Source organism: Bos indicus x Bos taurus, chromosome 17 (genome assembly GCF_003369695.1).
Source record: "Bos indicus x Bos taurus breed Angus x Brahman F1 hybrid chromosome 17, Bos_hybrid_MaternalHap_v2.0, whole genome shotgun sequence".
NCBI lineage: Eukaryota > Metazoa > Chordata > Mammalia > Artiodactyla > Bovidae > Bos > Bos indicus x Bos taurus.
Genome location: NC_040092.1, coordinates 55796216 through 55820723, shown reverse-complemented (window position 1 = coordinate 55820723; position 24508 = coordinate 55796216). Strand labels below are relative to the sequence as shown.

Here is a 24508-nt window from a genome sequence, read left to right as displayed (position 1 = left end):
ACTGCTGGGGTTCAGGAAGAAACAACCAGTACTCTTGATTCGTTTCATATAACCTTTCTCCTTGGAAACATTCTGTCTTGTGAAATTAGCACTGTTTTCCCATCCTCTTCATACCAAACTGAGGCTCTGTGACCTAGAACCTCATGATGCACAGTTGGACCATGTAGCTCCAAGTTCAAGTTTTTCTTAACAGCAGACCTGTAATACTCAAAATCATCCCCGCTTTTACAAGTGCTATTTCATTAAAATAATAAACTCTTAAAAATGTCTTCTGGGTGATCATGAAGGGATCAGCAACCAGACTATAGTCAGGAGTGGGCAGGAAGCCAAAGGCAGATTTCCTTTTCCTTTATTTTTTGTTGACAAAAAGAGAATGTGACAGTAACCCCCACACTTCTAGGATCTAGGGTAGAATGTCAACAGATGTAGTTGGAAAACTGCCTGGGTGATTCTCATAGAACTCTAGTCCTTCTCTAGATTCTTTTTATACAATTCAAATTAAATAAACTTAAATACTTCGACAAAATATCTTAAAGTTGCTTAAAGCTTCTTTAGTGTTTTTGCATCTATGCAAGTGTCCTAAAAATATAAATTAAATTCTGCCTTAGAGAAATATTCTTCTCTTAGAAATCCTGCCTTTAAAAATTCTCAGAGTATTTAAGTAACTAAAGTAGAAAACAGATACCACCAAGATATAAAACAATTCATTTGGTCATAAAACAATGCAATGCTAAGAACTATTTATTAGAAACACAAAAGAAATCATGCCTTAGAGGAATGAGTTTAATAATCCCCAAATGACAGAGAAGTGACAAAAAGGAACAAGATACTCAAATAGATGCACGCACTCCAAGGGGAGTGAATGGGCTTGAAATGCTCTCACGCAAATTGATCGGTAGGAAAACAGGCCTGTGGAAAGTGCACTCTGATGGCCCCAGCTGAAGCCTTCAAGCGGGATTCGCTTTCCTTAGAGATGCTTGACCGTCTCTAGAACAAATCATAAACTGGGATACATCAATACTTGGCAACGTCCTTCATATGAGGGTACTATAGATAAGTTCTCTCCCTAGACATTATACTTGGTATTTGCTTGGTGATTTCTGAAACGCTGGCCAAGAATGGTGATAAGTGAACTGCAGAGAGCCTCTCCAGATAGTATCGTTCCTCTCTGCGGTATTTTATTAGGAGTTTTATAAAGCCTCCTAGCTATAGGCAAGGAAAGTACTTGCTTTTACTTTCCTTTGGAGATGGCTTAGCGCCCTGTGAGGCTCCTACTAATAAAAAATAGCCAAAGCTAAAATTAAAGGTCAGTGTCATCTTTTCCCTGAATATCGAAAGAACTTTACAAATGTAATTAAGAAAATCTGTTTTAAGGACATCTTTAGGCTTACTTTAGCTCCGTCATTCATATTTTATAAAACAGCTTGTTCACTGAGGGCTCTTTCATGAGTATATTTCATGTGACTGCATATAATTGCTAGAGGCTACATAATATCCAGGTCATAAATGTACCACAGTGTAATTTACCATCCTCCTGTTGTGGACCATTTGGCTGATTTCAGTTTTTAATTATGACAAATTACATTGCTTTAGCAGTATTTAGATGGCTGTAGTATATTTTTCCAGATCTCCTTTTATAGGATTTTTGTGGAAATATTAACCAAGACGAAAATAGCACTTTAATATTTGTCACACACACACAAATCTTTAGGAACTTTCATTTTATTTATGCTAGCTCTTGCTCCAGCACATTCATAGTGGCTCACAGGGTAAAGAATCCGCCTGCAATGCAGGAGACCCGGGTTCAATCCCTCAGTCGGGAAGATCCCCTGAAGAAGGAAATGGCAGCCCACTCCAGTACTCTTGCCTAGAACATGCCATGGATGGAGGAGCTTGGTGGGCTACAGTCCACGGGGTCGCAAAGAGTCAGACAGGACTGAGCGACTTCACTTTCTTTCTTTCACGTTCTTGCCCCAGGTCAGTTCAGTTTGGCCTCAGGCTCCTCTTTATTGAGTCATCATTTGTTTCTCCGCTCATTCCTTGATTCTTTCTGCTTCAAGTTCCTCACTGTCCATCTGTCTTTATTCCTTCCTGTGGGCCCTGCTTTAAATAACAAAAAAAAAAACCACGCAGGTTATAGTTAGTGTTTGATCTTAGAGGAGCCACCCAGTCCTACTCTTTGAAGCGCTCCTCCAATTTTTCCATGCGGCTTTTAAAATCAAGATATTTTTATGCCTGTTGCTGGTCTCTGCCAGACAGTTTGCACTAATGGATGTTATCAAACAAATGCACTGGCATTTGCTTTTTGCTAGATAATTTCCTCTGGGGCATTATTAAGCCTTTGCTCCTATGAACCTCGTAGACTCTCTTTCCCATTATTTCCAGGCTGACTCATCCACAGAATTCTTTGCATCTCCTTGGAATGAAAACTGTTTTAAAAATGTTCCAGCATATTGTCTCTCTTCTCTCCCCCTCTTTATCGTGGCCTCCTAATTCCTGACATGCCAGGCGCCTCTTCCCTATGGTTACCATGCACGGAGTCTTGCCAAATCACGCATCACTTGTGCCGTGACTTTTGCAAGATCATCCTCTTGACTGTGTCTCTTTCAAAGGCACTTGCACAATTAGGATGAATTAATAAATGATTCTTCCTCTTTGTAGTCATGGTAATTGTTCAAGTTAAATTGTGCACATCTTCATGGACTACTTCTTCCCCTTTGTTCTTTCTAAGTCGGGTCCTTCTCTAGCGCTTGAAGGCAAGCCTATCCATGGGGTGAGCCTAGACACACACATTTAATGTGAGGGAGGGACCCACAGCCGCACACAGAACACCTCAGGTCTAACTTTTGAGGTTTGGAGTTGATCCTAATATACCACTAAGATATTTTCCAAGGAACTCCAGTTTTGCTGTAGCATACCTATGCCAAAGCATACAATTCACTGTATTTTTAGGCTGGCTTTTGTGACTCAGGTTTGAACTTGCAGTTATGATTTTTAGCCACAAAAGAGATCTTACTGAAGTTCTGTTGCCTTCTCTTGTCCAGAGAATAAGCTGGGCTTTCTGAGTCTTCTGTGGCTTTTATCCTATGGTGTCTGAACTGTCCTTCAATGGTTATTCATCTCAATCTATTTAACTACCCAATTGCAAATGCAGTGTTTCAGAAAGAGCATGATCTCCCTGGGCAGAGCAAAAGTCCCTGTTTGCCGGTTTTTTAAAGAACAAAGCAGAATTTCCCTTGTGGTCCAGTGGCGAAGACTCCACCCTTCCAGTGCAGGGTTAAAGCCCTGGTGAGGGAACTAGGATCCCACACAAGGCAAGGCAAAAAAAAAAAAAATAAAAGATTAAAAATAAAAAATAAAAACAAAGCAATGTACGCATGCTTTCTCTAAGTTGCCTATACAGTCCTTTCCTATTGCTATTTTACTGCTAAAAGCATTGTCACTAATTTGGGAAGATATTCGTTTCATCTACTGTCTTTCCCTTTGTTTGCAAACTCTGCCCTACAATTCAAGAAAAATTATAAAGCTCCTTGGCAATAAGCAGACCCTTGCCATATTCTTTTTAGTACCTAAATGCTTTATTTGAAACAACAAACATTTCCTTTGTAGCAACTGTTTACCAGGAATAGTGTGAAGTACCAGAAATGAAAAGATAGATGGCATGGTCCCTGCTTGAAAGGGAGTCAGGCTAGTGAGAGAGAGGTGGAGATTTAACTAACTGGTCACAGCACAGAGGATCATATACACAACAATAATAATAAAACAAATTAAAAATCTGGAGGAACTAGTACCAGGCACAGGAAATTAAGAAAGGCTCTGTAGATTTAAAGGGGCTTCCCTGATGGCTCAGTCAGTAAAGAATCCACCTGCAATGCAGGAGACATGGGTTCAATCCCTGGGTTAGGAAGATCCCCTGGAGGAGGAAATGGCAACCCACTCCAGTATTCTCGCCTGAAGAATCCCATGGACAGAGGAGACTGGTGGGGTCTCCTATATAGTCCATGGGGTCACACAGAGTCAGACACGACTGAGCACAGCACAGCACAGAAACAAATATGTCTTCATATTTTCTAACCATGATTGTTTTGCCCATTACATCCTCATTTTAGAAAATTTGTCAAAGGATAAATATTTAATCATCTGTGTAACTTCCTCATACAGGGATCCACTGCTGACACTTTTATCATTTCCTTTTATTTCCTATGCCTGTTTTGTGCAAGTTTGACATACTGCTGTCAACAGCAATTAATATCCTGCTCTTTCAGTGCTTCCCTTGTGGCTCAGCTGGTAAAGAATCCACCTGCAATGTGGGAGACCTGGGTTTGATCCCTGGGTTGGGAACATCCCCTGGAGAAGGGAAAGGCTACCCACTCCAGCATCCTGGCCTGGAGAATTCCATGGGCTGTATAGTCTGTGGGGCTGCAAAAAATCGGACACGACTGAGCGACTTTCACTTTCACTTTCTCTTTTAATATCCTGCTGTTTTCACTTAGCATTGAAAGAATTTGCTAGAAATAGTACTAAGTTCTCTGTGGCTCATTTTGACCTTCCAACTCCATAGGCAGAAGCTGATCAAAATCTGAGTTGAATAAATCAACCAAACACCCTGAATGTTGGCTCTTACTCCTCAAGAATCAGGGCCACTTTGTGGGCCCATCAGAATTGTCCACTGAGGTAAAACCTGAGTGTGTCCTAACTCCCTTCATCTCATTCCTTAGTAACCCATCGATGAGCTATTCATGTCTCGTCATCCCAGCCCCTGAGAGAGAAAAGCAGTCTAGCCTAGACAGACAATAGAGTTTGTCTGGATAATAATGGCCCGTGGAGGCTGTGTGTCTTGCTGGCTTATTATTGTCACAGTTGGATTACAAATAAAATTCTCTAAAACCCAAGTTAATATCTTAGATAGCTGCGCCTCAAGCATTTAACCAGTTCGTACACAAAATGTACTTACCGATTGCCTTCTGTAGTTACGGTTTGTAGATGGTGCTTCCTGGAGGCTTCTGTAGGAGGCGCTGTTGTCCATACTCCCAGCACTTTTTCTAGGGTCTTTGTATTTTGAAGCCAGGGAACGAGGTCGGTGAGCGGCTCTGCAGGTCCATGGCTTGTTGGACTCCTCAGTCTTCACAATAGGATTGTTTTGTCCTGAACAAGCTCACCCGTTAGAGATTTCTGGAAGGGAGTGTGTATGTGTGCATGTGGTAAAATATATGTAGCATACAACTGATCATTTTAGTCATTTTTTAATGAGATTTATTTATTTTTAAATAAATAAAAAGGAGGATAATTGTGGATATAAGTTAAAAGGAGGATATTTGGAGGATAATTGTTTTACAGTGTTATGTTGCTTTCTGCCAAATATCAACATGAATCAGCCATAGGTACACCTATGTCACCTCCCTCTTGAACCTCCCCCACCATTTGAACCATTTTTAAGTTTATATTTCAGTGGATTACAGCACAGCCATCAGCACATTCATCTCCACAAGAACTTCATCTTTCCAAACTGAAAGTCTGTAGCCGTTAAACATTAATAACATTATTAACTCTCCATTCCCCCAGTCTGGAGTTGTGTGTGTGTGTGTGTGTGTGTGTTTTAATTTAGGCTTGGTTTTTATTAACAGAAGACAATGTCCATGGACAAATTAGATTTTAACTCAAGAATCTAATTTAAGTTGCTTAGCTAAAAATTGATTTTTATATATTCAATTCAAAAATGGATGGTGAATGATAATTCTGCGTATTTCTGGTATTGTTATTAGTGCTATTTGTTGTGGTTTGGTTGCTCAGTTGTGTCTGACTCTTTGTGACCCCATGGAATGTAGCCCGCCAGGCTTCTTTCTCCATGGGATTCTCCAGGCAAGAATACAGGGGTGGGTTGCTATTTCCTTCTCCAGAGCATCTTCCCAACCCAGGGATTGAATTTGTGTCTCCTGCATTGGCAGGCAAATTCTTTACCACTGAACCACCTGGGAAGCCCCGTTATTACTATTATTACAATACTAATATGATGCTACTCTTATTATTAGAACTGTTACTGTTCCTCTTACTATTACTGACATCGTTACCACCATCCATTCTTCTCTGGCTTTCTGCAATAGCCTTCTCCCTGATCTCCCTACTTCTACTCCTGCCCCTTAATCATTCATTCTGATGTCTGTTTTTTATTATCCAGCTAGATTAACTGGACCTTGGGTACTTTTTTAGTGAGTACAAATTTAAACTCATTAAGTGTATCAGAAGTATGACTTTAAAATTATACTGAAGTATAATTCTGTCTTCTGTTTCTCTCAAAAGGATTTCTGTAACAAAGTAAATTCACAGAAAATTAAGAAGGTACACTATCTCATATTCGCTTTTTACAAGAGAGTGAACTAGTGCAATTGCCACTGATTTTTTCAGGAATTACTGTAAGAAGCAATATTAGGAATTTTGCCATTGTAGCTGTTGTTAGGATTTTCTACTCTGATTTCATTGTGAGGACTCGCCAGAGCAGTTCACACATATAATACCTACCTTTTTCCTGAATGGGAGAATGTTTTTATGCTGTGGATACAAAATTGTGCTGTTTTTCAGATTTTTTTCCCTGTTTCGTTGATAGAAAGCCAACAGCCAAATCTGTAGTCCATCCCATAGCCAAAAGGGATTTTTTAGCTTCATCCCTGAGTCTGTTTTATGTTTCTATTCTTATTTTTCTTTCTTCTGCTTTTTTTTTTTTCGGCATCCCTTTGGATATCTGCATCTCTCCAGTCACCTTAAGTCCTTTCTACAATAAACATTTTCCACGTGTTTAAAACTTTCTCAGTGTCATTTTTAATTGATATATAATATCCCCTGTGCCGTAATTTGACTGTTTTTGGACAGTTATGTCATTTCCTCCTCCATACCCACGTACTTCTTTTGCTGTTACAAATAAGGCTGTGATAAATAGCTATGTGTGTGTGGACCTTAGTTACATTTCAGATCATTTCTTTGTTTCTAAGGTTACAAATTCAAATTGCCTGGTTGCTTTCCAGAAAGTGGTACTGAAGGAATGTTCCAGTCAGTCAAAGATAAGAAGACTACTCCAAGTAATATCCTAGAATTGTCAGAATATAATGCACATGTCAGACTTGCCACATGGCTCAGTGGTAAAGAACTCGCCTGCCAATGCAGGAGACATGGGTTCAATCCCTGGGTCGGGAATATCCCCTGGAGTAGGAAATGGAACACACGTTGATATTCTTGCCTCAAAATTCCATGAACAGAGAAGCCTAGTGGGCTACAGTCCTTGGCGTCACAAAGACCTGGACGTGAATGACTGAGCAACTAAACACATACAGACACACACACACACACATACAACACCCATGTCAGGATAATGGTGGAGAGATAGGCCAGTCCAGATCACTTGGGACCTGAATGCTGAGGAGCCAGGGTTAAAGCCAACTTCTGAGGTACCTGCTGAGGAGTCCAATTTGTGTTTCATAAACAGCACACTGGCAGCATGTGGAGTGAGGCTTAAAGGGATCTGACTGGGGTCAGAGGAACCAGTTAGAAGACTATGGCAAAGTCAAAGCAAGAAGTGCTAGAGGCCTGACTGGAGTGTTGGATTTGGACGTGTAGGGAGAAGGATCTAGTCTAGTCAGAGGAGATTCAGGAGGTAAACCTAGCCTGAGTCAGCCATTTGGAATACTTGAAAATAGCTGCCCCTGTCAGATGGTGACTGATAGATACATCTGTATTTGTTTTCATTTAAAACCTGCTCATATCTTTCCATTTGGATTCTAAACAATAGGAAAAAAATCCAACAGCTAGCTCACTACTACTCAAATACTGTAACAGAAGAAACATTTAAGAACCAAAACAGGTTTAAACAGATTTTGTTTCTCACTCAAAAACAAAACAAAAAACACTTGAGGACCAGCATTGGCTTATCTTTTTAAAATTTCCTTTTGAGTTATTCATCCCGCAACAATCCCGTAACTGGGCCATTTAGGCAAAGTTCCATTTTGGATAGACAGTCGTTAGATTCTGTGTGTAAATGCTGCACTACCCTTTCTCTTTCTCATTTCTTTGCTTTAGAAATGAGCCTAATTTTCTATTGTATCTGTGTAAGAGATCTCTTAAGTAATTCAGAACAAAGAATATATCATACCGTTTCCTTTTTTTCTTTTTCTTTGAAACTTAAGTCTACAGTTTTACAAAGATCAGAACAAGACTAACAGCGTTGGTGTTGAAAGAGATGAAATGGAGATTTAAACACAATAATATACCAGGCTAAAAGGTGCAAATAGAATAAATGGTTATTGTTAAAGTAGAAAACAAATTAATAGAGAAGGAGTAATAAAGCTTACATGCGCAAATCAGGGCAATAGATTCACAATGTGCAAAGGAATTTCTCATGACATTCCAGCCTCTGAGTCAGAGAAATACTGAAAGGGGTAAGCCTGGAGATTTGGAAAAAGAATTTCTGAAGGCTATTGAAAAGTCAAGGCCTAGATTTGGTCTTCTAACGCAGTGAATTCTCGGAAGGTCTGTTACATACCACATGTCTAGAATCGGCAAGAGGCTTATACTTCATTTTTGTCCGTCTACCTAAACAACCAACTGCTTTCCTTTCTCAGTTAATGTGACTGACATATGTATATTTTTAACATGGATTTAATCATTGACTCCTCAGATAGTAAATTCATTAACTCTTGTCCCTAAGGACATGTGGTGTTTTCCTTTACAAGAGAAACAGCTCTGGGAAAGATCTAGTAAAAAGGTATATGTCACGGACTCGCCTGGTGGTCCAGTGGCTAAGACTTCAAGCTTTACCACTAAAGGGCCCAGGTTCAGTCCCTGGTAGGGGAACAAGATCCCACATGCCACACAATAAGACCCGGCACAGCCAAGTAAATAAATAAATAAATTTTTTTAAAAAGATGCATGACAAACAGAAGAGGGATCCACTTGTAAAGCTTTCTGAACAAACGTGAATCCTAAGGCTCCCAGAGTGACTTGCCAGCTAAAGGACCACCATCCTTAAGTTCAAATTAGTAAGATTTACAGAGCTAACGTAGGTGCAAGTGCCAGGCCTGCCTGAGGAGTGTGTGACTAACAGTGGCTTGCATCTGCTGGGCCTCTCTCTCTCCTTTTTTTACTGTGTCCCAGAGAGTTTCCTTGTTCTTGTTGGATTCTTCCAACCAAACACACCTGGACAGCTCATAGCCTCCCCTGCTTCCCCTGAAATTCTCATGTGGGACTCAGATCTTGGGTTCTTTAATGACAACCTAAGGCAACAGAACAGTTGGGACTCTGATATTCATCTCTGAACTTAGGGCTCTCATTCAGTCTCCCTGCCAGACACAACATGGTCATAACACAGAACGTAATATAAAGAAGAATTATAACTTGATGTAGACATGAGTGGAAACCATAATTACAGAAAACTAACCAAACTGATCACTTGGAACACAGCCTTGTTTAACTCAATGGAACTATGAGCCATGCCATGTAGAACCACCCAAGACAGATGGGTCATGGTGGAGAGTTCTGACAAAACGTGGTCCACTGGAGAAGGAAATGGCAAACCACTTCAGTATTCTTGCCTTGAGAACCCCATGAACAGTATGAAAAGGCAAAAAGATAGGATCCTTAAAGATGAATTCCCCAGATCAGTAGATACCCAATATGCTACTAGAGAAGAGTGGAAAAATAGCTCCAGAAAGAGAAGAAGTGGAGCCAAAGTGAAAACAACACGGAGTTGTGGATGAGACTGGTGATAGAAGTAAAGTCTGATGCCGTAAAGAGTAATATTGCATAGCAACCTGGAATGTTAGGCCCATGAATCAAGGTAAATTGGAAGTGGTCAAACAGGAGATGGCAAGAGTGAACATTGACATTTTAGGAATCAGTGAACTAAAATGGACTGGAATGGGCAAATTTAATGCAGAAGACCATTATATCTACTACTGTGGGCAAGAATCCCTTAGAAGAAATAGAGTGGCCCTTATAGTCAACAAGAGTTTGAAATGCAGTACTTGGGTCCAGTCTCAAAAACAACAGAATGATCTCTGTTTGTGTCCAAGGCAAACCATTCAATATCACAGTAATCCAAGTCTATGCCCCAACCAGTAATGGCAAAGAAGCTGAAGTTGAACAGTTCTATGAAGACGTACAAGACCTTCTAGAACTAACCCCCCCCCCCAAAAAAGATGTCTTTTTCATCAGAGGGGACTGGAATGCAAAAGTAGGAAGTCAAGAAATACCTGTAGAAATAGGCAAATTTGACTTTGGAGTACAAAATGAAGCAGGGCAAAGGCTAACAGAATTTTGCCAACAGAACACACTGGTCATAGCAAACACCCTCTTCCAACAAAACAAGAGAAGACTCTACACATGGACACCACCAGATGGTCAACACCGAAATCAGATTGATTATATTCTTTGCACCCAAAGATGGAGAATTTCTATACAGTCAGCAAAAACGAGACCAGGAGCTGACTGTGGCTCAGATCATGAATTCCTTAACTGAAAACTTCGGACTTAAATCGAAGAAAGTAGGGAAAACCACTAGAACATTCAGGTATGACCTAAATTAAATCCCTTACAATTATACAGTAGAGTAACAAATAGATTCAAGGGATTAGATCTGATAGAGTACCTGAAGAACTATGAATGGAGGTTCATAACATTGTACAGGAAGCAGTGATCAAAGGCATCCCCAAGAAGAAGAAATGCAAAAAAGGGAAAATGGTTGTCAGAGGAGGCCTTGAAAATAGCTGAGAAAAGAAGAGAAGTGAAAGGCAAAGGAGAAAAGGAAAGATATATCTCTCTGAATGCAGAGTACCAAAGAATAGCAAGGAGAGATAAGAAAGCCTTCCTAAGTGACCAACACAAAGAAACAGGGGAAAACAATAGAATGGGAAAGACTAGAGACCTCTTCAAGAAAAGAAGATACCAAGGGAACATTTCATGCAGAAATGGGCATAATAAAAGACAAACAGTATGGAGCTAACAGAAGCAGAAGATATTAAGAAGAGGTGGCAAGAATACACAGAAGAACTATGAAAAAAAGATCTTCACAACCCAGATAACCACCATGGTGTGATCACTCACCTAGAGCCAGACATCCTGGAGTGCAAAGTCAATTGGGCATTAGGAAGCATCACTATGAACAAAGCTAGTGGAGGTGATGGAATTCCAGCTGAACTATTACAAATCCTAAAAGATGATGCTGTGAAAGTGCTGCACTCGATATGCCAGCAAATTTGAAAAATTCACCAGTGGCCACAAGACTGGAAAAGGTCAGTTTTCATTCCAGTCCCAAAGAAAGGCAATGCAAAAGAATGTTCAAACTACTGCACAAAAGTACTCATCTCACATGCTAGCAAAGTAATGTTCAAATTCTCCAAGTGAGGCTTCAACAGTACATGAACGAAGAACTGCCAGATGTTCAAGCTTAGAAAAGGCAGAGGAACCAGAGATCAAATTGCCAACATCTGTTGGATCATAGAAAAATCAAGAGAGTTCCAGAAAAACATCTACTTCTGCTTCATTGACTATGCCAAAGCCTTTGACTGTGTGTCACAACAAACTGTGGGAAATTCTTAAAGAGATGGGAATACCAGACCACCTGACCTGCCTCCTGAGAAATCTGTATTCAGGTCAGGAAGCAACAGTTAGAACTGGACATGGAACAACAGACTGGTTCCAAATAGGAAAAGGAGTACATGAAGGCTGTATATTGACACCCTGCTTATTTAACTTCTGTACAGAGTACATCATGAGAAATGCTGGGCTGAAATAAGCACAAGCTGGAATCAAGATTGCCAGGAGAAATATCAATAACCTCAGACATGCAGATGACACCACCCTTATGGCAGAAAGTGAAGAGGAACTAAAGATCCTCTTGATGAAAGTGATAAAGGAGAGTGAAAAAGTTGGCTTAAAACTCAACATTTAGAAAACGAAGATCATGGCATCTGGTCCCATCACTTCATGGCAAATAGATGGGGAAATAATGGAAACAGTGACAGACTTTATTTTCTTGGGCTCCAGAATCAGTGCAGATGGTCACTGCAGCCATAAAATTAAAAGATGCTTGCTCCTTGGAAGAAAAACTATGACCAACCTAGATAACATATTAAAAAGCAGAGACACTCCTTTACCGACAAAGGTCTGTCTAGTCAAAGCTATGGTTTTCCCAGTAGTCATGTATGGATGTGAGAGTTGAACCATAAAGAAAGCTAAACACTGAAGAATTGATGCTTTTGAAGTCTGATGTTGGATAAAGCTCTTGAGAGTCCCTGGGACAGGAAGGAGATCAAACCAGTCAACTCTAGAGGAAATCAGGGCTGAATATTCATTGGAAGGACTGATGCTGAGGCTGAAGCTACACTACTTTGGCCACCTGATGCAAAGAACTGGCTCATTGGAAAAGACCCTGATGCCAGGCAAGATTGAAGGCAGGAAAAGGCGATGACAGAGAGTTCGATGGTTGGATGGCATCACCAATGCTGGGCAAGATTGAAGGCAGGAGGAGAAGGGGATGATAGAGGATGAGATGGTTGGATGGCATCACCGACTCAATAGACATGAGTTTGAGCAAGCTCCAGGAGTTGGTGATGGACAGGGAAGCCTGGCGTGCTGCAATCCATGAGGTCACAAAGTGTCAGACATGACTGAGCGACTGAACTGAGACATGAATATCATTTTAATGTTTGAAAACTTCAAAAATCACAAGTTTTTCCAAAGCATTAAAAATAAACACTGGCCCCTTAAGATTTCTAACCCCAGCCACCCATCTAATTTTAAGAATGAGTCAAAGAACTGAATGTCTGTGTGAACAGGAGATTCCAAACTCTTTATGGGTAAAAAACAATTTGCAAAACACTGTAATGTGATCAGGATTCCGACTCTGAGCCTTATAACTCGTGAAGTGGAAAACAAAGGGATGCTTTCTAGCCAGGCAGAAATGGCCTGTCCTGACTTTACCCTGCCATGCCTGTTCCATATGCTTGACTAGAAACAGATTTTCTTTTTCCACGTTCGTTTTTCTAAAAAATGTGATGTATGCTGGCTGATTTTAATAAGATTTCACTTACCCTTTCATGCCCATGTTACAACCTTGAAAGTTTTTTTAAAAGTATGAAACAGCAGAGAAAACATTCATTTCTTTGCTAATTGTAAGAAATTTTGAAAAGGGTGAAAAGTAAAAAGAAGAAAAATAATAATCTCACCATCCAGAAATAATCATTGTCAATATGACTGTATTTAATTTTTATAATGTATGTGCATATATAAACATCCCACGTATGTTATTAAACATAGAGTCAGGCCATTAATACAGCTTTTATTCTACTTTCTCTACTTTTGAGAAAGTGTAAGTAAATAAAGTAAATAAAGTTATAAAGTAAGCATTTTCCTATAACTTTAGAAATTATCTTAAAATATTTAGTGGTTGCATAATAGTCCATTGTTGGGGTGTATTTAACTGCCCTTCCCACATTGTTCACCATTTAAACTGCCTCCAGTGTTCATCATTGTAAAATCATGACCTTACTTATCTTTTTTTTCTATATTCATCCCTTAGTATATACTCCTAAAAGTTAACTTCCTGGGTCAAAAGTACTTAACAAAGGATCTTGATAAGTTTTGTCTAATTGCTTTCCTGAAAAGTGGTTATGATTTACACCCCACACCAGCAGGATGTGCTTGCATTAGTGTTCTTTTGGAATCAAGAAGTGGTACCATTTTTAACCCTCTTTCTCATCTAATAGCCAGATACACAGTAGCACTTAGCTTTAATTCCTGTGCCTTTGATTTCTCTGAGATATTACCCTTGAGTAAACAGAGCTCTTCATGTATGATATCTATCAACTGAAAGAGTTTTCACAGTGTGAGAGTTGTGAGTTCAGCTTTATTTGGGGCTTAATGAAGACCATAGCCCAGGAGACAGAAGGCTCTAGGGAACTATGCTGAAGAGGTTGGGGAGGGAGGGGTCAGTGTACATGTGATTTTGGTGAAGGGGATACATGCAACAAGCACACCTTCTGGCAGAAGTTTGATGCTAGCCACGAAGAGCAGATGTCTCCATTAATGATTTTAGTGCTTTGCTATATATGAGAAGATGCAAGGAATTGGGCTCATAAAATCTTCTGAAAATATCAGACTATCTGATGACTTGTTTTGCCAGTTTTTCCCAGAACACAGAGTACTTCATTCCTGATCTTTAACCTCGAACTTCTTTTGGGGGAGTGTCGAAGGTTAGCAAGTGGCTACTGACTTCATTCTTGTGCAACCAGATAGCAAGAGACAGTTTTTAGTTGGCATGTCTAATGTAAATATAAATCGTCATTGGTAGTAAGATGTTTCCTAATTTTAGAGATGTTAAAGTGGGAAAGGAAAATGATATGGCATAGAACTGATAAAATGTGATATTAACTATTTTTAATACTTTGTTTTCATATTTTGGAAAATAGGGCTTTTTCTCATTTAAATATTTTTGGTCTTATGCTTTTAGATTAATAGAAAAAAGTTATAAAATTTATGAATTTTATCTCCCCTTCTTTTAGTCTTTCTTTACCAAAACAAAATACAGTAAAACAACTGAGCAGTTAGTACATTTTTCAGATTTCTCTGAAATTTATGTTGATATGGGCATCCCAGTCATACTCATTATTTATGAAAAACATTATTTAAAAAACACTGCTGGATGATACATAGGAAGGCTGTTAAGAGAGTAGATTGTAGGAGTTCTCTTCACAAGACAAATTTTTTTCTCTTTTCTTCTTATTGTATCAAAGTGAGATAATGGATGTTAACTAAACTTACTGTTTCACAATATATGTAAGTCAAAAGATCATGCTGTATACCCCAAACTTATACAGTGATGTATGTCAGTTATTTCTCAATAAAACTGGAGAAAAAAAACTAGAAAAAAAAAACTCATTCTTTCAAGAACATAATTTTACATACTCTGCCAAATTAAAAGTTATATAGAGCAGTGGGAGTTTAAAATGGTCTAAGTGCTTTGGGAATTTGTCACTTTCTACTGAAGTTAACCTATTCTCTATTCTCTAACCTAGCAATTTCACTGGTGGATATAATACCCTAGAGAAATGAATGCATACCGTCACAGAAAGACTTGTACAAGAGTGATCATCATAGCAAATTTCATCATAATAACCAAAAAATAACCCCAAGGTCTAACAACAGAAAAATCTATGGTTCAATCAAGGTACATTCATAAAGTAAAATATTACTTAGCAGTAAAAAGAAACAAACAATTGGATGTACATCAAAACACAGATGAATCTGAAAGCATTATGTTGAACCAAAAAAGCCAAGGAAAAAAAATAGATACTTAAGATAATAATTATTATACTTATGATTCCATTTAAATGAAATTCAATCACAGGCAAAACTAATCTTCAGTAACAAAAATTCTAATGATAGATTCATGGCAGGGAGTGGGTATTGTCTGGTCAGGAGAAGGAGGGGACTCTGAGGTGACAGAAACAGTCTTTATCTTCATCTGGGTAGTGTGTACATAAATGTATACCTACTTAAGAAATCATCCAGCGTACTTAAGATTTACACATTTTGCTGTATATTAAGCCTTCATTTCGGAGAAGGTGATGGCACCCCACTCCAGTACTCTTGCCTTGAAAATCCCATGGGCAGAGGAGCCTGGTGGGCTGCCATCTATGGGGTCGCACAGAGTTGGACACGACTGAGCGACTTCACTTTCACTTTTCACTTTCATGCATTGGAGAAGGAAAGGGCAACCCACTCCACTGTTCTTGCCTGGAGAATCCCAGGGACGGGGGAGCCTGGTGGGCTGCCGTCTGTGGGGTCGCACAGAGTCGGACACGACTGAAGCGACTTAGCAGCAGCAGCAGCAGCAGCAAGCCTTCATTTAAAAGAATGAAAGGGGAATTCCCTGGCTGTCCAGTGGTTAGGACTACACTTCCACTGCAGAGGGCATGGGTTCAGTCCCTGGTCAGGAAAAAAGCCACACAGCGCAGCCAAAATAAGATGAAATAAAATAAAATAATAAAAGAGATTTTACAGTACCAAAAAAACTAGGCTGTGGACTTAAAAAAATTAACTTTGTACATTAGTCAAAATTACATAAAATTTAAATTCAGAGTTTGCTAATGTTGCTTTCTTATCATTTTTCTTTGATTACTTTGGATTTTTGTGTACAAACTGCCAAAAATTAGCCATCACTTCATCTAGGGGATTAAAAGAAGGAAACATGAAAGAGATAGCAACATTGGTAAATGTCTGATGTGTTATTTTTTGTTGTTATTTTCAACAGAGCAAATGCTTCAGAAAGCAGTCTTGAACCATAATAACCTTGTTAAATATGGCATTCTGACTTCAAATGTCCTGGTCCCCAGTTATATTCATCAACTAGACACTCGGGACGAATGCCAACCAGCTCTGCTGCCCCAGCCAAACAATATAATTAGACCAGGGTCAAGTTTTAAGCACAGAGCCTCCCACTGCCAGAACCCAAAGCAATGAGACACACTGTAAGAGGCCAATCCTGCAATTCCCTCTGAAATTGCATTCCCAAAAGACTGGTTTCTTCAGTAGCAGGAGGATCTGATGTGGCTTCTTGGTTCTTTAAATTTTGTTGGTTTTTCTTTAACGCTGTTTAAACTCCAAACTATGGACAAATGGCTGAAATAAGTGGCCATTTATTATAATATTTTGAAAAACATTCTACTGTTTACAAAGGTCTTTTACATATAATGTCTATTTTACATCTCACAACAGCCTATAATAGAGTTAGGGCAGGGCCTGTTAACACTGCTTTATTTGACTAAAAGAAAATCTTTACTCGTGGGATCATAGGGTCCAGAGTGCAACTAGGCTTCTGACTTCTGGGCCAGTACTCTTTCCAATGTACTGATACCACTGCAGAGCTATTGACAACTTAACCCCTCCTCGCCCCGCCCCCAGGTAACTCTCCCATGCATTCAACTCTCTGGGGCTGTGGTTTTGGCTGAAAGTCTGCCTCAGGAAGCCCCATCTCACTCTAAGTAAGCCAAATGTCTGAGAACCCTAAGGAATCCAGATCAAATCTAGCCCCGCTTTAAGGACTTTGCTTTCTCCACAGTGATTCCAAGCTTGTTATTGTGGGCCTAAAAACAGAGCAGCTCTTTTTCACAGAAGGGCACTGTTTGTGCTAGTGAGGTGAGCCATAATTTACTTTATTGCTTTATTTACTTTGTTGCATAATTTACTTTATTTCTTTTTTTCCCCTCTCCACCAGGTAAAACTGCTAGCATAGCAGATGAGCTTGCCAAAACAAAGCAATTCCATTTATAACAGCCATAATATGGCTACTACTGGTTCTATGTGACTTTGAAAAGCATGCTACTGGTTACAAAGGTCTTTTGCATATATTATCTACTTTGCATCTTACAACAGCCTATAACAGAGTTAGGGTAGAGACCACTGGAGCTTCCCAAATGGTGTAGTAGTGAAGAATCTGCCTACCAACACAGGAGACCCAAGAGACTCGGGTGCAGTTTTGATCCCTGGGTCGGGAAGATCCCCTGGAGGAGGGCGTGGCAACCCACTCCAGTATTCTTGCCTGAAAAAATTCTATGGAAAGAGGATCCTGGTAGGCTACAGTCCGTGGCATCGCAAAGAGTTGTACAACTGAACACACACACACACACACACACACACACACACAGGGACCATTAAGGCTGTAATTTAAGGAGAACCTTAACTCATAGAGTCAAAGGTCTTAAGTCCTTTCCTTTTCTTCTTTCTGCCCCCACCTTTTCAAAAATGATTTTTATGTAAACTAAATAAGGGGAATCAGGGAAATGAATTTTCTCAAAATTGGTCCAAACATTTCAGACCAAATCTAATAGCAGAATCACCCCCACAGAGAGGCACTGGGCTGGTTGGGTGGAATTAATCATAGGGAGAGGCTGGCGTCTACTTACCTGGCCCCGTAATACTGCATGGTCACCACAGCAAGGACTTTCTGTATAGGAGACATAGAAAGATGAGACACCACTGAAGAAAGTCACTTGACAAGAAGTTCATGATCATAAGGAATAAGGGCAAGTCTGGCTCAAGTCCATGATTATTTTCCTCGTAGTTCATGCCTCCTACTCAGCCCATCTAGATGATTTCAGAGCACTGATTTGAACTCAACCTGGTGGCTCAGAGATTAAAGTGTCTGCCTGCAATGTGGGAGACCTGGGTTCGATCCCTGAGTTGGGAAGTTCCCCTGGAGAAGGAAATGGCAACCCACTCCAGTATTCTTGCCTGGAGAATCCCATGGACAGAGGAGTCTAGCGGGCTACAGTCCACGGGGTCGCAAAGAGTCGGGCACGACTGAGTGACCTTACTTACTTTCCAACTTTATTATCTGTTCCTACTTTTTCTTCTCTTTTTTAATTGGAGTATAACTGTTTTGCAGTGCTGTGTTAGTTCCTGCTTTTCAACAAAGTGAGTCGGCTGTGTGTGTAGCTTTCAATCCTGCTGCGCTTCTCACACGTATCACGAAACCACTGCTGTGCCTTTTCTCACGGAAATTCTTTCTCCTTGGATTTTTTTCCTCCAATCTTCAGAGTTCTTCCCAGAATTCAAGAATTCTCCCTTCCTTGAATTCTGTGGCACTTTGGCTTGTATGTGTTTATGATCTGTCACTTTGCATGTTATACTAACATCATTTAAAATACTGTCACTATTACCCACTGAACACTAAGCATTTCACAAGCAAGTGTAGAATCCTTAGGACAATCCCGTAAGGTGCTAGTCGGGACAGGCTAGGATCTGCTGCAGTAACGATAACGACAAAACCGCCCAACTCTCAGTGGCTTAATACAATGAAGATATCTTTCTTATGTTTTACGTGTGTCAGAAGGGAGAGTCTGCTGATCTAGGCTAACAAAGCCGTTTCCATCTTGAACAATGTGCATTGACAGCTCAGTAATTAAATGCCACCGCCTGAAGTGAAATCTGCTATTTCTCATCATAATTTATTGACCAGAATTAGTCACATGGCCATAGCCCGTGAGAGCCTGTACTCTTCTTGTGTCCCTAAAGATGGAGAACCAGCAGATGGGATGAACAGTGTTCATGAGTGCCTCAGAGAGGTCCTATTATCACCCTCATTTTGTAAATGAAGAAGCTAAGGCAAGGAAAAGTTAAAGGGTTATTCCAAAATAGTCAACCAAGATTAAAAATGGAATCTGCTTTGTCCCCAGGCCTGAGTTTGTAAGCTCTACACAGTATCAGTTGTACATCTTCCTATCAGCCTGTCAACTCTGTATTTAAAAAACTTCACCAGGGCTTCCCTGGTGGCTCAGCAGTAAAGAATACACCTGCCAATGCAAGAGACGCAGATTTGATCCCTGATCCAGGAAGATCCCACGTGCCGCGGAGCAACTAAGCCCACCCGTGCACCACTGCTATTGAGCCTGTGTTCTAGAGCTCAGGAGCTGCAACTGCTGAACCCACATGCCACAACTGTCGAAGCCCCTGTGGCCTAGAGCCTGTGCTCCTCAACAAGAGAAGCCACCACAGTGAGAAGCTCACTCACCGCAACTAGAGAGCAGCCCATGCAGCAACAAAGACCCAGCATGCTGCTGCTGCTGCTAAGTCACTTCAGTCACATCCGACTCCATAGTCATAAATAAATAAATAAATTTTTCAAAAGACTTAAAAAATAATAGCAGGCATGCCTGATTCATCTAGCACCATGTTCTGCAGGAAGTACTACCACATAACTGTTACACATTAATGAATTGTCATTCTGTGTTGATTTTCCTACTTTTTTTTCCAGAACTCAGCATTCCCAGTAGTGAGTTCTAGTATCAGTTTTAGAATCTCTTTAACAATATGCAGAAACTCTCTTTTTCAGACTCTCTCATGTGTAATTAGAAATCCAGATTCCATACTACACTGTGCTAAAGTGCCACCACGTCAGAAAGGCTCTTTTCTCCGTAACAAGGTTGGAGATTAAACCCACTGCTTTGCATAGTACAGCACAGTAGAAAAAACAGAGAAATTTCATGATACACTGAATGCTCGGGTTACTGGTCACTGGAACACAGGCATGGCATTTGGGCCAGACAAAGATAATGCATAGAAGTAGTCAGTGATTTCCCTGTGTTTTTCAAAGCTATGGCAGTCAAGATTCTGCTGAAGTTCTCATTGAATTGACCTGATTTTAAGAGCATGGTTGGAGTGAAATCCTACTTTAGAAAATCAATGAGTATACCTGTGGTGGATTCATTTTGATATTTGGCAAAACTAATACAATTATGTTAAGTTTAAAAATAAAATAAAATTAAAAAAAAAAAAAAAAAGAAAATCAATGAGGGCACTTTAAATTTTCTTCCTCTGGGTAGGAATCAGGGACATTTCTCCTAAGCAATATTCATTACACTGTCTGGGCTCAGTTGACATTCTATAAGTGTCATCACCAGTGCAATTTGGTCTTTCTAACTGAGTGACCTCGATAATGCCTGCGCCGAGATCCATAAATTGATGATCTTGAAATGAGATTTGCATGGGGGGAATGGCCTGGTGTGATGTCGACCAGACAGTCTGAGCAGAATATGGGCTCACCAACCCCATAATGTCCTCATCAGGCCCCCAGAAGAAGGCAGGATTCTTTCATATTTTAAGAGTCCATAAAAATTAAGGAAAGTGCTTTGTAAGCTCTACTATAGATAACTCACTGGCAAGGAATAAGAATTCAATCACTGTTCATTAGATAATGACACTTCAGCTTCTTAATTGCCAGGTAATGTGTTTTTGTCCTCTTTTCTGTTTAACAACTTATATTTATTTTCACTTTGAAGACATAAATCTATAAACTGAAACCTTTTTTTAAACTAGATTAAGAAGGTTATGCATTTCAAAATTGATTTCACTCTGCATATTGCCCTCACAAAAGGTTCGATCAATTTACATTCCCACCGAAGTATGTAAGACTGTGTACACCATTGCCAGTGTGAGCTATTATTGAATTTAAAAGTAAATGCCAGTTATGAATGAATAAGAATGATCTTGCATAATTTTCGTTTTTCTGATTTTAGTTAGGAAGTGTTTTTACAAGTGTTTTAACACATTTATCTGAAGTCTTAAAATGAGTTTGAGCAAAAAAATTAGCAAGAAATATTTCTTACCAACACAATAATTGCTATTAAAAATGTATTAGAACAGGCAAAATAATTTTCAGGTTTTCTGGATATAAGATCAGCATGCAGTCAACGGTTATCAATTCACTGGAATGACATTAGCTAATCAGTAACAAAACTTGTCTCTCTCTTTCCCTTTTAACCCCCTTCGCCCATTTCTCTGACTCCTCATCCCACACCTCTGGCAACCACCAATCTGTTCCCTATATCTATGAGCTTGTGTTTGTTTGTTTTTAGATTTCACATATGAGAGAGGTCATGTGGTATTTGTCTTTCCCTATCTGACTTATCCATTTAACAAAATGACTTCAAGGTTTCTTCACAAATGGCAAGATTTCATCCTTTTTTATGGTCAAATAATATTTCATTGTGTATATATACACCACAATTTCATTATCCATTTATCTATCAATGGTTGTCTCCATGTTTGACTATTGTAAATAATGCTGCAGCGACCATGAGGGTGCATATATCTTTTAGAGTTAGTATCTACATTTTCTTTGGACAAATACGTAACAGAATTGCTGCATCTTATGGTAGTTCTATTTTTAATTTTTTGAGGAACCTCCATACTGTTCTCCATGGCAGCTATACTAATTTCCATTCCCACCAGCAGTGCATGAGGGTTCCCTTTCTCTACATCTTCAGTGACAGTTATTATTTGTTGTCTTTTTGATAATAGCCATTCTGATAGGTGTGAGATGATGTCTCATTTTTGTATTGATTTGCACTTTCCTGATGATTAAAAGTGCTGAATATATTTTCATATGCCTGTTGGCAATCTGGATGTCTTCTTTGGAGAAATGTCTATTCAGATCTTCTGTCCATTCTTTGGTTGGACCATTTGGGAGCTTTTTACTATTGAGTTGTATGAGCTCTGTATATACTTTGGATATTAGCTCCTTATCGGATACCTGATTTGCAAATATTTTGTCCCATTCAGAAAGTTTTCTTTTTATTTATTTTTTTTTGATGGTTTCCTTTGCTACGCAGAAGCGATTTTATTTGATGTCGTCCCACTTGTCTATTTTGGCTTTTGTTGCTTTTGGCTTTGTTGTCAGATTTTAAAAACTTATCTCTAAGACCGTTAAGGAGCTTATCACTTACATTTTCTTCTACGAGTTTTAGGGTTTCAGATCTTTCATTCAGGTTTAATTCCTTTGAGTTCATTTTTGTATCTGGTATAAGATAGTTGAGTTTCATTCTTTTACATGTGACTGTCCAGTCTTCCCAACAGCATTTATTGAAGAAACTGTCCTTTTTCAACTGTATGTTCCTGACTCCTTTGTCATAAGTTAATTGGCCATATATATGTGGATTTATTTTGAGCTCTCTGTTCTGTTGTATTGACCTATGTGTCTATTTTTATGCCAACACCATACTTTTCTAATTACTGTATCTTTGTAATATAGTTTGAAATCAGGCCATGTTCTCCAGCTTTGTTCTTTCTCAGTGCTTCCTTTGGCTAATTGAGGGGGAGTGGTGACTTCATAAAGATTTTAGGATTGTTTGTTCTATTTCTTTGAAAAATTTCATTGGAATTTTGGTAGAGACTGCACTAAATCTATAACTTGCTCTGGGTTATAGAGAGCAATTTGAACAATACTGACTCTTCCAGTCCAAAGCAAGGAATATCTTTCCGTTTATTTGTGTCTTCTTCAGGGTCTTTCAGTAGTGTCTTATGGTTTTCAATATGCAGTCTTTCATCTCCTTGGTTAAATTTATTCCTAAATATTTTATTCTCTTTGATGCAGTTGTAGATGGTATCATTTTCTTAATTTCTGTATCCAACAGTTTGTTATTCATGTATAGAAATGCAACATATTTTTGAACATTGATTTTGTATCTTGCAACTTCACTGAATTCATGCATTCTAACAGTTTTTGAAGGAGTCTTTAGGGTGCTTTATATATAATATCATGTCATCTGCAAATAGTACATTTCCTCCTTTCCAATTTAGATGTCTTCTTTTTCTTGTCTAAATGCTCTGGTTAATACTTTCAATACTATGTTGAATAAAAGTGGCTAGAGGACATTCTTTCAGCTTTCACTGTTGCGTATAATGTTAGCTGTGCATTTGTAATGTCTGGCCTTCATTATGTTGAGGTACTTTCCCTCCATAACTGCTTTGTTAAGAGTTTTTCTCATACATGTTGTATTTTGTCAGATGCTTTTTCTGCATTTATTGAGACAATTATTTGACTTTTATCCTTCATTCTGTTACTGCATTTCTAGAAATTTATTCATTTCTTCTAGGTTATTCAATTTGTTGGCATATAATGTTTACAATATTTTCTTATAATCACTTGTACTTCTGAGGTTATCAATGGTAACATCACCTCCTACATTTTTTATTTTATTTCTTTGGATTCTCTCTCATTGTTGCTTGGTGAATCTGGCTAAGAGCTTGTGAATTTAGTTTATCTTTTTGAAGAACCAGCTCTTAGTTTCATTGATCTTCTCTGTTGTCTTTTTAACATTTGTTTCTGCTCTAATCTTTATTATTTCTTTCCTTCTACTAACTTTTGAGCTTCATTTGCTGTTTATGATCTTTGTCCTTCTCTCATAGTAAAAACCCTCTGTTGGGTTATAGCGAACTATTATTTCAGAGTGTTGTCAGTTAAAGGACATTGTCATAAAACATAGGAAACTGAATAACAGGCAACTTAAATTACTTCCCAGAGATCACAAAGCTAAGGAGGGTTCTTCAGTCCCTGAAACTGGAACATATACTCAGCTGCAGCAGCATACGTAAGAAAACAGAGTAGGCAGAAAAAGAAAAGAAACCAACTCTCCTTGGCAGAGTTTGGAGGAAAAGGGTGGGATGTTCAAGGAAGAGAAGGGACATCTGAGCTGTGACTTGCTTGAATTATGAGCAAGGTTTGCCATACCAGAATAAAAATTTTTAATTGAGAAGGACATTCCGGAGTTACGGTGAAAATGTGGGGGAAACATGGGGGTGGAGCAGAAGATGTGACAAGGACCAGACGGAGTGAGCCTTCTTTCTGTGCTGTGACTTTGTGTTGTAGGCAGTGGAGTAGCTGAAGCATTTCCAGTGTGGGGAGTGATATATTTGTATTTTAGAAACCTCAGGCTGGAAAGAGAAACCAGACCACATTGGGAAGAGCCTCGGGAAAAGTAGATCTTTCTTTCTGTGGAGCTTCATGATAAGAATCTGAAAATTTGTGCAGAGCTGCCAAATAACATTTACCAGATTTATTGGGCAATGGAGAATGAGGGAGAACAGAACGTTTCGAGACCAGTTTTACCATCTTCCTGAATAAACTCGAGCAGACTGATAGCTGAGTGTAGATCTGATGAAGCCAATATTTGACAGCGTTTCTCTGCTG

At 39.2% G+C, this 24508-nt stretch overlaps 1 protein-coding gene across 1 annotated transcript in view; it reads left to right on the top strand.

The window, feature by feature from the left end:
- Nucleotides 1-24508, top strand: part of RNF150 (ring finger protein 150) — a 279128-nt gene that overhangs the window by 190336 nt on the left and 64284 nt on the right. The window lies entirely within an intron of this gene.